General features: G+C 39.2%; 1 pseudogene across 1 annotated transcript; it reads left to right on the top strand.

Annotated features, from left to right (window-relative positions):
* The first annotated feature begins 6656 nt into the window (after nt 1-6656).
* On the top strand, nt 6657-13577 carry LOC113071731 (complement factor B-like; annotated as a pseudogene). Its single transcript, XR_003280227.1, has 18 exons — nt 6657-6787; nt 6930-7145; nt 7259-7445; nt 7730-7903; nt 8051-8146; nt 8282-8415; nt 8786-8936; nt 9248-9379; nt 9569-9661; nt 9827-9964; nt 10239-10333; nt 10486-10612; nt 10703-10841; nt 10953-11032; nt 11194-11303; nt 12728-12857; nt 12938-12987; nt 13137-13577. The product of XR_003280227.1 is annotated as a complement factor B-like (transcript).
* The last annotated feature ends 754 nt before the right edge of the window (nt 13578-14331 follow it).

The raw sequence follows: 14331 nt of genomic DNA on the forward strand, positions 1-14331 counted from the left end.
GACCTTGCACAGTGTCTGTGCGAGCAAGGCTCACTGGGGAAACGCATACTTGCGTAAAGCCTGAGGCCAGCTGTGTGCCTAGGACAGGGAATAGTACAGCTGGCAGTGAGGGGTCGTGGGAAGCAAACAGGTCTACCTGGGCTTCCCGAATCGACTCCAGATCAGCTGGACCGTCTGGGGATGGAGTCGCCATTCCCCGGGAAAGTGAGCTGTCGTGAGAAGCGCGTCGGCTGCACGATTGAGCTCCCCCGGATGTGGACAGCGTGCAGCGACTTGAGCCACGTCTGACTCCAGAGGAGGGAGATGGCGGGCGAGTTGAGACATGCAATGTGATCGTAGACCGCCCTGTCGGTTGATGTACGAAACAGCCGCAGTGCTGTCCGTGCAGACCAACACATGCTTGTCCGCAACACCGGACGAAACCGTCGCAAAGCTAGATTTCACTGCCAGCAACTCCAGACAGTGATGATGCCAAAGCAATCGAGGTCCTGTCCAGGACCCTGAAGCTGCCTGCCCCGTTGCATGTCGCGCCCCCAGCCCGAGTTGGAGGCATCTGTTGTGACAACACTTGTTCTAAGGCACGCCGGCCCGTAGAAAGGCAAGGTCCGACCAGGGCTGATAGGCGCCGACACATCGGTGTGGTGGTGACACGGTGTGTACCGCGGCGCCATGCCCATCTCGGGACTCGGGAGTGCAACCAATGCTGATGTGGCCTCATATGAAGCAACCCGAGCGGCGTGACTGCGGCTGCGGATGCCATATGCCCCAGGAGCTCTGAAAGTGTTTCAGTGGTACCACTGTCCTGCTCTGAAGGAACTCAGGCAGTTCAGCACTGACTGGGCACGCTCGCTGGTGAGACGTGCCGTCATACTCACCGAGTCTAACTCCATACCGAGATAAGAGATTCTCTGCACAGGGGAGAGTTGCTCTTCTCCCGGTTGAACCTGAAGCCCCAACTGACTGAGGTGCCGGAGCACGAAGTCCCTGTGATTGCACAGCTCGTCTCGGGACCGGGCATAATGAGCCAGTCATAAAGATAGTTGAGATCCTGATGCCCCTTCCAGAGTGGGGCAAGGGCGCCCTCCGCAACCTTCGTGAAGACATGGGGGGACAGGGAGAGCCTGAGGGGAGGACCTTGTACTGCCTCGCCTGACCTCGAAGGTAAACCGCAGAAACGGTCTGTGACGAGGGAGGATCGAGACATGTACGCGCTTTCAGGTCGATTGCTGCAAACCAATCCTGGGGCTGGACGCATTTGATAATGCATTGCGAACTGAATCGCGTAGCCGAGTCGGACCATCCGCATGAGCCAGCATGACGGGTTGGGCAGCGCAAGCCACGCTCCGAGACTCCATACAAGTGGCACCAAAGGGACACTCGACGCACCCGCAGTGGTGCAGCGATGGGGAGTCGTGTCGGAAGGCCCAGAAGGCATTGCGTCCTGAGTCATCACAGCCACACTCCCAGTGTTCCAGAAGAACTCTCAGCACGGGCGGAGCTGGTGTGGAGGATGCAGGGGGGCGCCCACGGCGACGAGCATGCTGAGGCGCTGCCAGCGACAGAGTGGTGGCAACCGGAGGAACACGTCGGGGCAAGATGTGTTGGATGGCCTTAGTCTGCTTTTGTACCACCGAGAACTGCTGGGCAAAGTCCTCGACAGTGTCGCCAAACAGGCCTGCCTGGGAGATGGGAGCATCGAGAAAGTGGGCTTTGTCCATGTCCCTCATCTCAGCCAGGTTCAGCCAGAGATGCCGCTCCTGGACCACCAGCATGGACATCGCCTTCCCGAGGGACCGCGCCGTGACCTTCATCGCCCGTAAGGCGAAGTCAGTCGCCGTGCGCAGCTCCTGCATCAACCCCGGGTCGGTACCACCCTCGTGCCTTGGCTTGGTGTACCTGCATGATAGCAATGGCATGCAGGGCAGAGGCAGCTTGGCCCGCAGCACTGTAAGTCTTGGCAGCGAGCGCGGCCGACAGCTTACAGGCCTTGGACGGGAGACTCGGACGATTCCTCCAAGTGGCGGTGTTTTGTGGGCACAGGTGCACCACAACCGCTCTCTCCACCTGGGGAACCTCCACGTACCCCCTGGCTGCCCCGCCATCGAGGGTGGTGAGGATGGAAGAGGGAGACGAGCGGCTTCTGGCCATGAAAGGGGCCGTCCACGACTTCGTCACCTCTTCATGCACCTCCAGGAAGAAAGGCACCGGAGCAGAATGAGGTTGTGAGCAGCGTCCCGCGCCGAGAAACCAATCAGCCAGCCGCGAGGGCTCGGGACTGGGCGGTGTAGTCACCACCAGCCCGATACTCACTGCTGCCCGGGCAAGCATGGCCGACAACTCCAAGTCAGATTCGGCAGCAGCGACAACACCCGAGGGGGGCAGCCCCTGCCGAATCCTCATCATCAGAGGTCGATAACCCATCCCCCAATGCAGCAATCGACATCTGATCTTCGGGCGGTGCACCGAAAGACACGCTGGGACCGCTGTGAGACGGCCCAGCAGGAATCAATCAGCAGCTGCACGGGACAGCACTGCGGGAGGAGTGAGAGGTCCGTGGGGCGTGGCCCGGCGGAGAAGCTCTCACTGTAATCCTCAGATCTCCCAGAGCACAGCCGGCGGTCCTCTGCTCGAGTCAAAGAGACCGGGACGGGTGGCGACAGAGGGGTCTGCTGCACTCCCCTTGAGGAGTGAGAGACGCGATCGCAGCGCTGCCATGTTCATAACCCCCACAATAGACGCACTGAATCATCCCACGAGCACAGCTTCAGCGTGTTGGACGCCCAGACACTGCAGACAACGCTCGTGACCGTCAACCGAAGACAGGAAATGACCGCATCCAGAAGGACACGGACGAAACGACATCTTGAAAAAGACACGAATCATCCGTGATTTGCTCTTTTAGAATACTCTCTCTTTTAGCCGAAGCGCCCAGGAGAATCGCCGTCACAGGGACACCGCTGTACCGCGCCGTCACACCGACCAGGAACAGCTTTCTTAACACAAAGATGAATTGGCTTTGTAGTGACTGCTCTCATCAACTACTCAGCTCCGAAGCAAAAATCTGAATGAGTGGATGCACCCTGTCGCCCTATTTATACCCGTTGGCACGGGGAGTGGCTCAGGTATGTTAATCTACTAGCCAATTTTCATTGGTGCTTTCTCTTAAATTCAGAGATGATTGGCCCTCCCAGGTGAGACCCATATGTCGTTCGACATAACTCCGTAGTGACCGACAGATAGGGAACCCCCTTTACACAGGAGATGCAAGTAACTCGTCCAGACATTTGCACTGGTGTATCTAATATAATTTTAATCTCATTGAGGAACTCAATGCGAGGGTAAATTAAGTTATTGATGGCTGTTCATGTCTATGCTGTAAACTTGGGATTCCACATTTTCGTTCTCATAAACCTCATTCTTCCCTAACTTTCTATCTTCCTGCAACTTGTGTGAATGTGTGAGTGCGTGTGCTTATGTGTTAGATTAGTTTATATGTCTTAGATTTATCTAATAAAGCCTTATTCATATTGAAAAGAGAAGTATCTTGTGTTTTGTGCTTACAAGTTAATGTCTAAGGGGCCGTTCACATATCGCGCCTAAAAAACACGTGGAAAACGCTAGTCGCCGCCGCTTTCTCCTTCTTTCCAAAGCGCTCTGGCAGTTGCGCCCCTGAGGCGTCTGCCTTTGCTAAACAACCATGACGTGCTCTCTCCATGAAGACGTGGAAAATTTCAGCAAAGGATAAATGAATTTGCAGCACTAAAAATCTGTTGCAGTAGCTCTGCTACTAAATTTATGTCAAAATGGCAATCCATATACAACTATGATCAGCTGTTCCTTCATCTTGGCTGAGCTTTCAACGTTGTTAAGGGAAAGGATGAAGCTGATTGGTTAGTTCTTGTCACATGACCCAAGGTGCGCTTGCGGCATTCTGAAAAGTTGAAATGTTTTTAACTCGATGCGGTGCGGACACGCCTGGAAAAAAACGGGCGCGTCGCACCACGTGCGCGTCGCGACCACTTTGCTTCCATTATGAGCGGGCATACTGAGCGCGCAAAAGACGCGATATGTGAATGGCCCCTTAAACTGCCGATCTTGTTACTGTGTTAATTGATAGTGTTTTCACTATACTTTGGATATTAATATCCAGCGCAGATTTGATGTTAAACGGCTCGTTCAGTGAATCGCAGGGCGTCTCAGTAATCAGCCGTGAAACAGTGATTCTGTTCAAATTCCATTTAAAATCTTAAATGATTCCCTTTGAGCTAAATTGACCTGTTTCGCTTACATCGCTGTCCCTTCAGAAAACTCGTGCACATCCCTAGTCCTCCTATGTATTATATGTAGCTGTTGTTGTAATGCTTAATTATTATTGTTTGGGATTTAAGACAAGTCTGGGGCTGTCTTAAATTTAAGAATTTATTTAAGATGATTTTTAAGAAGATTCTTTTCAAGAATTTGAATTATTCTTAGGTTTTGTCTTAAGAATAATTTTAAGAAAGAAGGTAAGAATATTCTTAAGATACATTTTTGGGAATACAAAATATTCATAAGTTAAAAATAAGAAGAAAATTAAAGTTAAGAAGAAATTTCTTAAGAATGTTTTGTGAATCCGGCCCCTGATGACCAGGTCATGCTTACCTACCGATTTCCTTTCCATGGGATCATGGTTAACGGCAATCACAGCGACATAGACTTTCAGGGTGGACAGAGACAGCCTTCGCTCCAGCCCTTGCTGACCATGTCATGATTACCTACGGATTTCCCTTCCACTGGGTCATGGTTAGCAGCGATTGCAGTGACATAGACTTTCAGGTTCCAGCCTTGACTGCAGCCCTTGCTGCAAAAAAGACAGCATGGCCCTGACCGGGCATCTACAGGGGTTTTCTCGACAAGAGGAACTTTGCTTTGCTAACTTTTCTCACTGTCCTCTATCAGTGTGCCAAATTTCTATGGACTACCAGGGCACTCCAGCTGGTGATTGTAACAGACGCATTAAGGTAGTTGCCCAGAAAAAAAAAATTAAAAAATTATATATATATATATATATATATATATATATATATATATATATATATATATATATATATATATATATATATATATATATATATATAATAATTAATTATATTTGTCCGTTTTGATATATCTGTTCGCCTAGCCGTCTATGTAATATTTAGGTGGCCATATGTGCCATTCATACGGGACACGTCCCGGACAGGATTTTAAAGCTGTCATGTGATGCGATTCCATGAAGTTTCTACTTGGCTTATATCAAAGCTGTCTTACATTCTTCTTTAATTTTTTTAATTTTATTTATTTTTTATTTAGTTTTGAAGCTGAAACATGCATTATATGCAGAGATAAAGATCTTTTTTCCCCAAAAAGTCTTAATTTGTGTTCATCTGAAGAACATAAATAAATGGGGCGGCATGACAGTACAAAGGATGGAATTTGCCTTTGAAGGCTTTATTTTTTGTGTTAAACTTTGTTGTATTTTAATTGCTTTTCTATGCACTAGATGACATGCAGTCATTGTACTTTCAACCAAATCTTTGTATTTCTGTCTGACCAAATATTTAGGAATTATTTTTCTTAAGCATTTTCACTTAGCATTGAGATGATTCAACGTGATGAAACACGCACCTCTTTATTTATTTATTTTAATAACCATTTTAATTTTACTCAAGTCTTTTAATTGAGTAAAATGCTCACTGAATATATGTATTTTCACTGGAGTATAATTTTTGAGTACTTTTTACACCCTGTTGAAACAGATTAATGGTATTAAATAAAACTTTTTACACTTTTCTAAACAACTAATGAACACAATCTATGAAACTTAAAGCACACTGTATATATATTATAAGACCTCAAAAGACAAGTTTTCTGTATATAAATCTAATACCTCACATATTCTATTTAACCCAGTAAACTACCGTTTTACACAGAATTGTATGCATACTAGACTTAAAACAGATGCCATGAAAATAGGTCATGTGTATTTTATTACTAGCTAAGTCAATAACAAATAGATTGTTTGGTTCCAAAGAGGAGTCTGTTGCCTAAATCTCTATATTAGTTTTTTAAAAAAGGATGTAAATTATAAATTAAAATAGAAATAAGCATTTTGCATCAATTTGACATTCAGCAGTACCTACTGTACATGACACGAGTACTAAAATATTTTCCCTCCACATTTACCAGTCAAGTCCTGTCATACATTGAGTGCATTGATAATATGCTAATAATGTATCAGTAAATATTAATTTGGTAAACTGGTATTAATGTGTGAAGCAATCATTTTTAAAAGGGGGTGAATGTTTTGATATAGTAATAAAATTGTTCTCAAATGACCCCTTGAGTTTGAGCTGCTCTCTGGACCCAAGATAAAATTATTAACCCTGAAAAATATTTTGTGTCACTATTCTTCTAATAATTCTGCTGTTTTCTACATCTACATTTCGATGAAAAAATGGTAATAGAATCCATTGCAGTCTTTTAGGTCTTAACATAATTCGTTTTTTGTTATTATTAAATATAGAATGGCGTATGGATGACTGTAATTATTTTGTTGTGTGCCGGGAAATTGATTTTCTTTATTTGACTTGAAGTTAAACATTGACCACTGAATGTAAATATAATCCTCCTGCTGACTATAAAAATGCCCCGTCCATTTGCTTCTGTATTTGCTTCTTAATCTCAGCTCAACTTGGAATAAACAGCATGGAGTGTAAGCAGCAGTTGAAATGGTTAATACTTGCAATGATATGTCCTCTTATTGCAGGTAGGTCTTTTTGCTTATTAACAATGCACTCTGAAATATACAGACAAAAAATTTTGGAAATAAAACAGCAAAAACTGACAAAAGTTACTTCCGTCATATTTTTTCGTGGCTTCCTCCAATAATCTGTCTGTTTCTGCTACAGGTGCCCCATCCTCCATGTCCAAACGAGATAGTTCATGTCCCAAAGAGAATCTAAACATTAAAGGAGGAACGATTGTTCTTTCTAAAGGCTATTCAGAAGGGAGTCTTCTAAAATACATATGTCCGGATGGATATTACCCGTCGGTTCAGTCACGTCTGTGTCAAGATGGACGCTGGACCTCAAAGATCAAAACCAGAAAAACCCCAGAGTGCAAAAGTAAGTAATTAGTAAAGTCATTATTTGTATCATTATGTCATGAATAAATGCTGGACTTATTTCTTTTTATTATACTTTTCTACTGTATGCATTTATCCATGCATTTATCCTAGAGATCACATGTCCAAATCCCCGTGTTTTCGAGAATGGAGAGGTGATTCCATATAAAGACAAGTACTATGTAAATGACACAACCACCTACTCATGTCATTCCGATTATACATTCCGTGGCACAGCCAAACGTGTTTTGCAAGCCTAATGGGAAGTGGAGTGGAAGCACACCAATTTGTGGACGTGACTGTGAGTAAACGCTATCGATTTTTAAATATGTAAGCACACAGAATTTTCCATGTGCTAGTCTGATTTAAAATAAATCTCTTAAAGTAAAATTCATATAACAGAGTCCTTGGGTTCATCTTAAAAATAGACTACTTTGTACTTCTATTCTGTTTTTATCTGATGACACTTGAGTTCATCAGGGTTTTAGCAGAAATTTCTCTCCATGCATCTGACTAAAACATGGTTTTTCAAACGTAGGTCCAACAATCTCCACTTCCATTTGTCTGTTTATTACTGTCTCACAGCCGATCACTGTCCTGATCCTGGTGTTCCCCCTGGTAGCAGTCGAACAGGGAACATGTTTAACATAGACGACAAAGTCACGTACCGCTGTCAGAGTCCATTGACCTTGATTGGCTCTAAAGTGCGAGTGTGTCTGGATGGAGGCCAGTGGTCAGGAACAGAGCCACAATGTTACGGTAAGTCTTCTAAAAGTTACATCCAAAATCATGTGCTTTACAGTACATGTTTTCACAAAAATAAGTTCTTGTAAGATTTAGCTAATAAAAAAATGGCTTTCCTGGACAATGCACCTATAATGTTGTTGTTGTGTTAATACTGTACAGCTGATTACACATATGACACCCCAGAGGAAGCATCAGAAGCTTTCAGCAGTTCTCTTAAGTCAAATCTAGCAGTTACTCAACAGCATGAAAAAGAAGGTAATTTTGTGTGTCTTAAAGCATAATCCTACAGACTCACAACTTTTTAAAATCTTTATTAATAATTGCAGTGCTTGGAATAAAAGACAAAATCATATCAGCATATTTAAAATGTTGTGTTCCTTCTTTCTTCAGATCAGCAGGGGAAGAAATTAACTATGAATCAGGGTGGAAAACTTGATATTTACATTGCCGTGGATGCATCTGAAAGCATAGATGAGAAGGATTTTGAAAAAGCAAAAACCACCATTAAAATGCTTATAGACAAGGTATGTCACTTGGTTGCTGTAGTAAACCACTTATTTAAGCATTGTATTTAGGCTACTGATATGTATGTTGTGCATCCTTTCCTAAAAAAAAAAAAAAAAACTAAAACAAACAAACAAACAAACAAAAACTTGTGACAAGATGCAGTGAAAAATGAACCTAACTTAGACTTATATTGTCAGAATCCTCCAATCTGAGCATTAGTGTGTTTCAGGAGGTTATAGTCTCTCAGAGTGCACTACAAACTTGCTGCATCTGAAAATCCTGTTTCACATTATGGAAACATGAACTGCACTGAAATCCAGCATTTTGATCAGAAAACAGACATATGTCTCAACCATCTTTGAATTCTCAATGCTCTTTCCCCAAAAGATTAGTTATTACCCGGTTTCCCCAAACTATGAGATCCTGATATTTGCTACAGAATTTACACGGATAATCTCTATGAGGGACTTCAAAACTAATGAAGATGCAAGAAACCTAATGAATATTTTTAAAGAGCTTGACGACTTTAATTATGAGCGTAAGTATTCTCTTTGAATTTCTCTTTTTGAGTCTTATTGTATAAATAGATATAATTAGATTTTTTTTATTATTATAACAGAGTAATGTACTATGCAAAAATTATACATTTAAACCTATAGTAAATTGAGAAAAATGCAATTATTTATTGTTGTCCAATGTGAAAGTAAAAATGATAACAAATGTTACATTATTATTATTATTTTTTTAAATCTCCTTTTATTTTCTGATTTTAATTCAGATTTAATCAGTTGTTTCTATCAGAAAATGTTTATCATAAAATTCTGATGTAAAAAAACAAAAAACAAACAGGTCAAGGTCAAAAAACAGGTACCAATATCGCCAAAGCCTATTCAGCCATTTTGGAGAGCATGAAACTAGAGGAGATGAACAATGGCACGATCTTCAATGAGACCCAACACATCGTCATACTGTTCACTGATGGTATTAAATTTTCAGTATTTACATACAGTACAATTCAGTATATGCATATATAACTGTACTTAATAAACATTTCCTACCTAAGTTCTTTATCGGAGCAAATAAATTAATATATTAATAAAATACTCAATGCACAGTATTACAGATTTTCAAATGAACAAATATTCACTGGGATTTCATCTTGCTTCATAGGTCAGGCAAACATGGGGGGGAATCCCAGACCTAAAGTGGAGCAGATCAAACATCTTGTCACTAAAAATCTTGCAAACAGAGAGAAGAATCTTGGTGAACATGAAATTTATTAATCATAATTATATTTTTAACTGAAAGTGTTTTTTTTTTTTTTTTTTAGTGTCTTTCATTTACAAGCAGGGACAGGAAAAAATACACATATTAGTTTAATCTTTATCATTGATTTCATATTGATATGGATGCGTCCTCTCTTTCCAGATCTTTATTTATTTGGAGTTGGAGATGAGGTGAATCAAGATGACGTTAATGACTTAGTGTCACAGAGGGACCAAGAAAAATATTTCTTTAAGCTTAGAGACTTGACAGAGGTGCAGAAGATGTTCGACGACATGATTGGTACTGTATCTGCACTTCACCCAAAAGTGACATTTCCGTAATTATTTATTTAATTAATTATTATTTAATCACCTTCATGTTGCTCATGTTTCTGTAAAACATAAAAAATAAAAACAAACAAACAAACAAAAAAAACAACACTTTTGCGTGACACTTTTGTTTGGATGAATCAGTTTCACAGTTCTTGACCTCTTGTAATAATTCTTTATAATTTACTCAGTGTTAATTGCTGTTGTTATTATTATTAACCCTTTATACCTGCTTCCTTACACAGATGAGAGCACCAGTGTAGGATTGTGTGGGATTGTGTGGGAAGGCTTGGAAAATAAACGCCGTGCATTCCCCTGGTTGGCAAAGATTAATATTGTAGTGAGCATAACATTTTTATCACTTTATTATAGAACTCAATGAAGTTAAAGGAAACATTTTCTCCCACAAGTAGAATTAAATATGCATGTTATGGCTAAAGAGTTGAATCATGCCAACAATATGAACATCAGACTTCTCTGCTCTTCATGTAGCGTCCTCCTCAAGGTTCCAATTGCATGGGTTCATTAGTTTCCTCAAGTTACATCTTGACAGCGGCTCACTGCTTCAAAGAGGGAGACACACCTGATAAGATTACAGTTAAACTGGAAAAAGACCTGGGTATGTCCTGAAATATTTTCATATTTCAAGACTGAAATAAAATGTGTCACAAGGTAAATCTTATTAATGATGTTTAATTTTCTTTTGCAGTAGTAAAAGTGAAAAATTACACAATTCATCCTGAATATAAACCAACAGCAAAACAGAATAAGGGAATACAAGAAAATTACGAATTTGATGTAGCTCTTATACAGCTGGAAAAAGCTGTTGAGATGAGTTTTAATTTACGGTGAGGAGCACAGACCTTCAACATGTGATGTTACTTTATTAAGAATATGAAAAAAGAAGAAGAAGAAAAAAGCTGAACTAATTAAATAATATCATGTGTATTTCACTTCAGACCAATCTGCATCCCATGCACAAGAGAAACCAATGGAGCTCTGAAACTTTCAGAAAGTGAAGGGACTTGCAAAAAACATGGTAAAGTCCCTGTCAGAAATTATATATACATATAAGAACCATATAAAAAATAAGAAACATAATTTAATTTAAATGATTAATTTAAACATGTGAATGCGTTTATACAATGAAACTTACCAAACATAAAATGTCAAACTTTTTTCTCCTTGCATTTGTTACAGAGGAAATACTAATGAACAATGAGCTTGTGGAAGCTGCTTTCACGTCTGATATGGATACTGATAATAGTCCAAAAAACATAAAAAGCATCACAATCAAGCGTGGAAAATATGTAATGATTTTTCTTATTTATAATATTTCCAATTTGTGTAGTTTGAAAAGCTTAATTTAAGATGATTTATTAATGCAGAGGCTGTCTATCCATACGGACCTCCATTATAGTTATAGTGTACAATAAAATATAAATCAACTAAAAGTAACCAATCTTTACCTTTGACTTCATGGGGCCTTTAGTGTCATGAATTTCTGCACAACCATTTGTAAGCGCTTGAATTATTGTTTTCGTATTGAACATTAAATAGGTGCAATATTCATCAGAAAACATTATGTGAATCTCTTATGTATATATATATATATATATATATATATATATATATAGAGAGAGAGAGAGAGAGAGAGAGAGAGAGAGAGAGAGAGAGAGAGAGAGAGAGAGAGAGAGAGAGTATATATATAGTACAGACCAAAAGTTTGGAAACATTAGTATTTTTAATGTTTTTGAAAGTTTTTTCTGCTCATCAAGCCTGCATTTATTTGATCAAAAATACAGAAAAAACATTTATATTGTGAAATATTATTACAACTTAAAATAATAGTTTTCTATTTAAATTTAAATTTACTTATTTTATATTATACTTATTATATAAAAAAATAATTTATTCCTGTGATGCAAAGCTGAATTTTCAGTATCATTACTCCAGCCTTCAGTATCACATGTAACATCCAGTCTATCACATGATCATTTAGAAATCATTCTAATATTCTGATTTATTATGAGTGTTGGAAACAGTTCTGCTTTCTAATATATTTGATGAATACCTGCATCTATTCAAAATAAATAAAAATTTCTAATAATATATTTTCTTTACTATCAATTTTTATCAATTTAACACATCCTTGCTGAATAAAAGTATTGATTTTATTTAAAAAAGTGAAATAAAAAATTACTGAACCCAAATTACTGACCAATAGTGTATATTGTTATTACAAAATATTTATATTTTAAAAACATAGCTTCTTTTTTTCTTCTTTTTTACTTTTTATTCATCAAAGTATCCTACAAAAGTATCACGTTCTGAAAAAATATTAAGCAGCAGAACTGTTTCCAACCTTGATAATGGAACATCATATTAGAATGATTTCTAAAGGATCATGTGATAATGATCCTAAAAATTCAGCTTTGCATCACAGAAATAAATGATAATTTAAAGTATAATGAATTTAGAAACAATTATTTTAAATTGTAATAATATATCACAATATTACATTTTTTTCTGTATTTTTGATCAAATAAATGCAGGCTTGATGAGCAGAAGAAACTTCTTTCAAAAACTAGTAATGTTTCCAAACTTTTGGTCTGTACTGTATATATATATATATATATATATATATATATATATATATATATATATATATATATATATATATATTTCAGTCATCAACAAGCTAAAAACACTTCTTGGTGTACTTTTTCCTCAGCGGGATGCTTGTGTTGAAGATGCAAAAAAAGCAAAAGGAATCAATGTGGAAAATGCCAGAGAAGCAGTTACAGACAATTTTCTGTGCAGTGGTGGTATTGAACCAAAAACAGATCATGTTGCCTGCAAAGGTATGTTTAATTCTTGCCGTCAAGATGATTAATTCATACAATTCTTATATAGTTTCTTGTATTGTGTTATTTTGAAACAGGTGATTCAGGTGGGGCCACTTATGTGAATAAAAAAGGTCGAGTGATTCAGGTGAGATTTCTGTTTCCTTTGAAAACAGTTTTGATGCAGCTGTAAAATCTCATGTACAGTGAGTTACATTTTACAGAGTGAAATTAAAGACTGATCTGAGAAAAGCTGAGAACTAGGAAAGTTTTTGATGTCTGTAAAATCTTTGACAGGTTGGTGTTGTAAGCTGGGGAGTGAAGGATGTCTGCAAGGAAAAAAGGAGATTCACTTCGGATGCAGACTCCAGAGATTACCATTCAAATCTTTTCAGTGAGAAGATACGATCATTCCTTAAAGTACACCTAGAAAATGATCGCATAGGACAACCTCTTACATTCTTGAAGAATGAAACTGATGAAAATATTCAACTTTAACTCAAACAGCTGGTCTTTGTTAAGAATGTTAAACATTTATTATCAACAGTCTTTCATGTTTTACTCATTCAGTGTTCTGTCTTTATGTCTATGTTGGAGTGGGACAGTCTGTACTGTGTATCAAATCACTGGCAGGCAGGGGAGTTTCATTATTGTTGCAATTTCACTACTTGTTTCCATCTGTCTTGAGAATGATAATAGCAAGACAGAAAAATAAAGCCTAACAGGCACTACACCTGGGCCCGTATTCATAAAGAATCTTAATGCAAAAAGTAGCTTAGACAATTCTTAGAAATGTGGGCGTTTACTCTTAAAATTAAAGAAAAAATCATAGTAAAGAAAAAAGTAATTCAGAAAGCATCTTAACCCTCAAAAGAGGTCTTAAGGTCAAATTTGTTAGGAGCAGAGACGAGGACTTTTAAGTGGCTTAAGAGTTTCTTTAGCAGAGGAGAAAATGGCAGAAAGATGAAGAGGCAGAAGAAATGTGTTGCAGACAATGGATGACAGTGAGTTAATAAGACGCTAGCTATATATTATATAATAATTTATAATTTAATATATAAATTAAAGTAATCACTACATGATATTTGGCAACTGGGAAAATGCAACAGTGCAATAATGATGATTTGGGTCTGTCACAACCTTCTGTAAGCAGTGATCACACAAACAATTACAGCATTTTCAGAACATCTTATTGTGTCGCAGTTCATTTCGTTTCCACTGGACATTCCCACCTTGCATGCTCAAAAAAATGCATTTATGAATATAGCAGGCTTATAGGTGCACACAAGCAGGGGGAATGGACCGTTAATAGTTTGTGCTATACGCTCCCATGTCTGCTTCTTGTCCCTTGCTGTGACACCTGGCCCAAATTTTCCTTTAAGAATGGCCTTGTGTTCATCCACTGGGCTAACAGTAAACACTGTTCCTCTGTCCAGTTTGGCTTTCTCGCCCTTCTTGGTTTTGATTCCATGTTTGATACATTAAAACCAAC

Source organism: Carassius auratus, unplaced genomic scaffold (genome assembly GCF_003368295.1).
Source record: "Carassius auratus strain Wakin unplaced genomic scaffold, ASM336829v1 scaf_tig00007940, whole genome shotgun sequence".
NCBI lineage: Eukaryota > Metazoa > Chordata > Actinopteri > Cypriniformes > Cyprinidae > Carassius > Carassius auratus.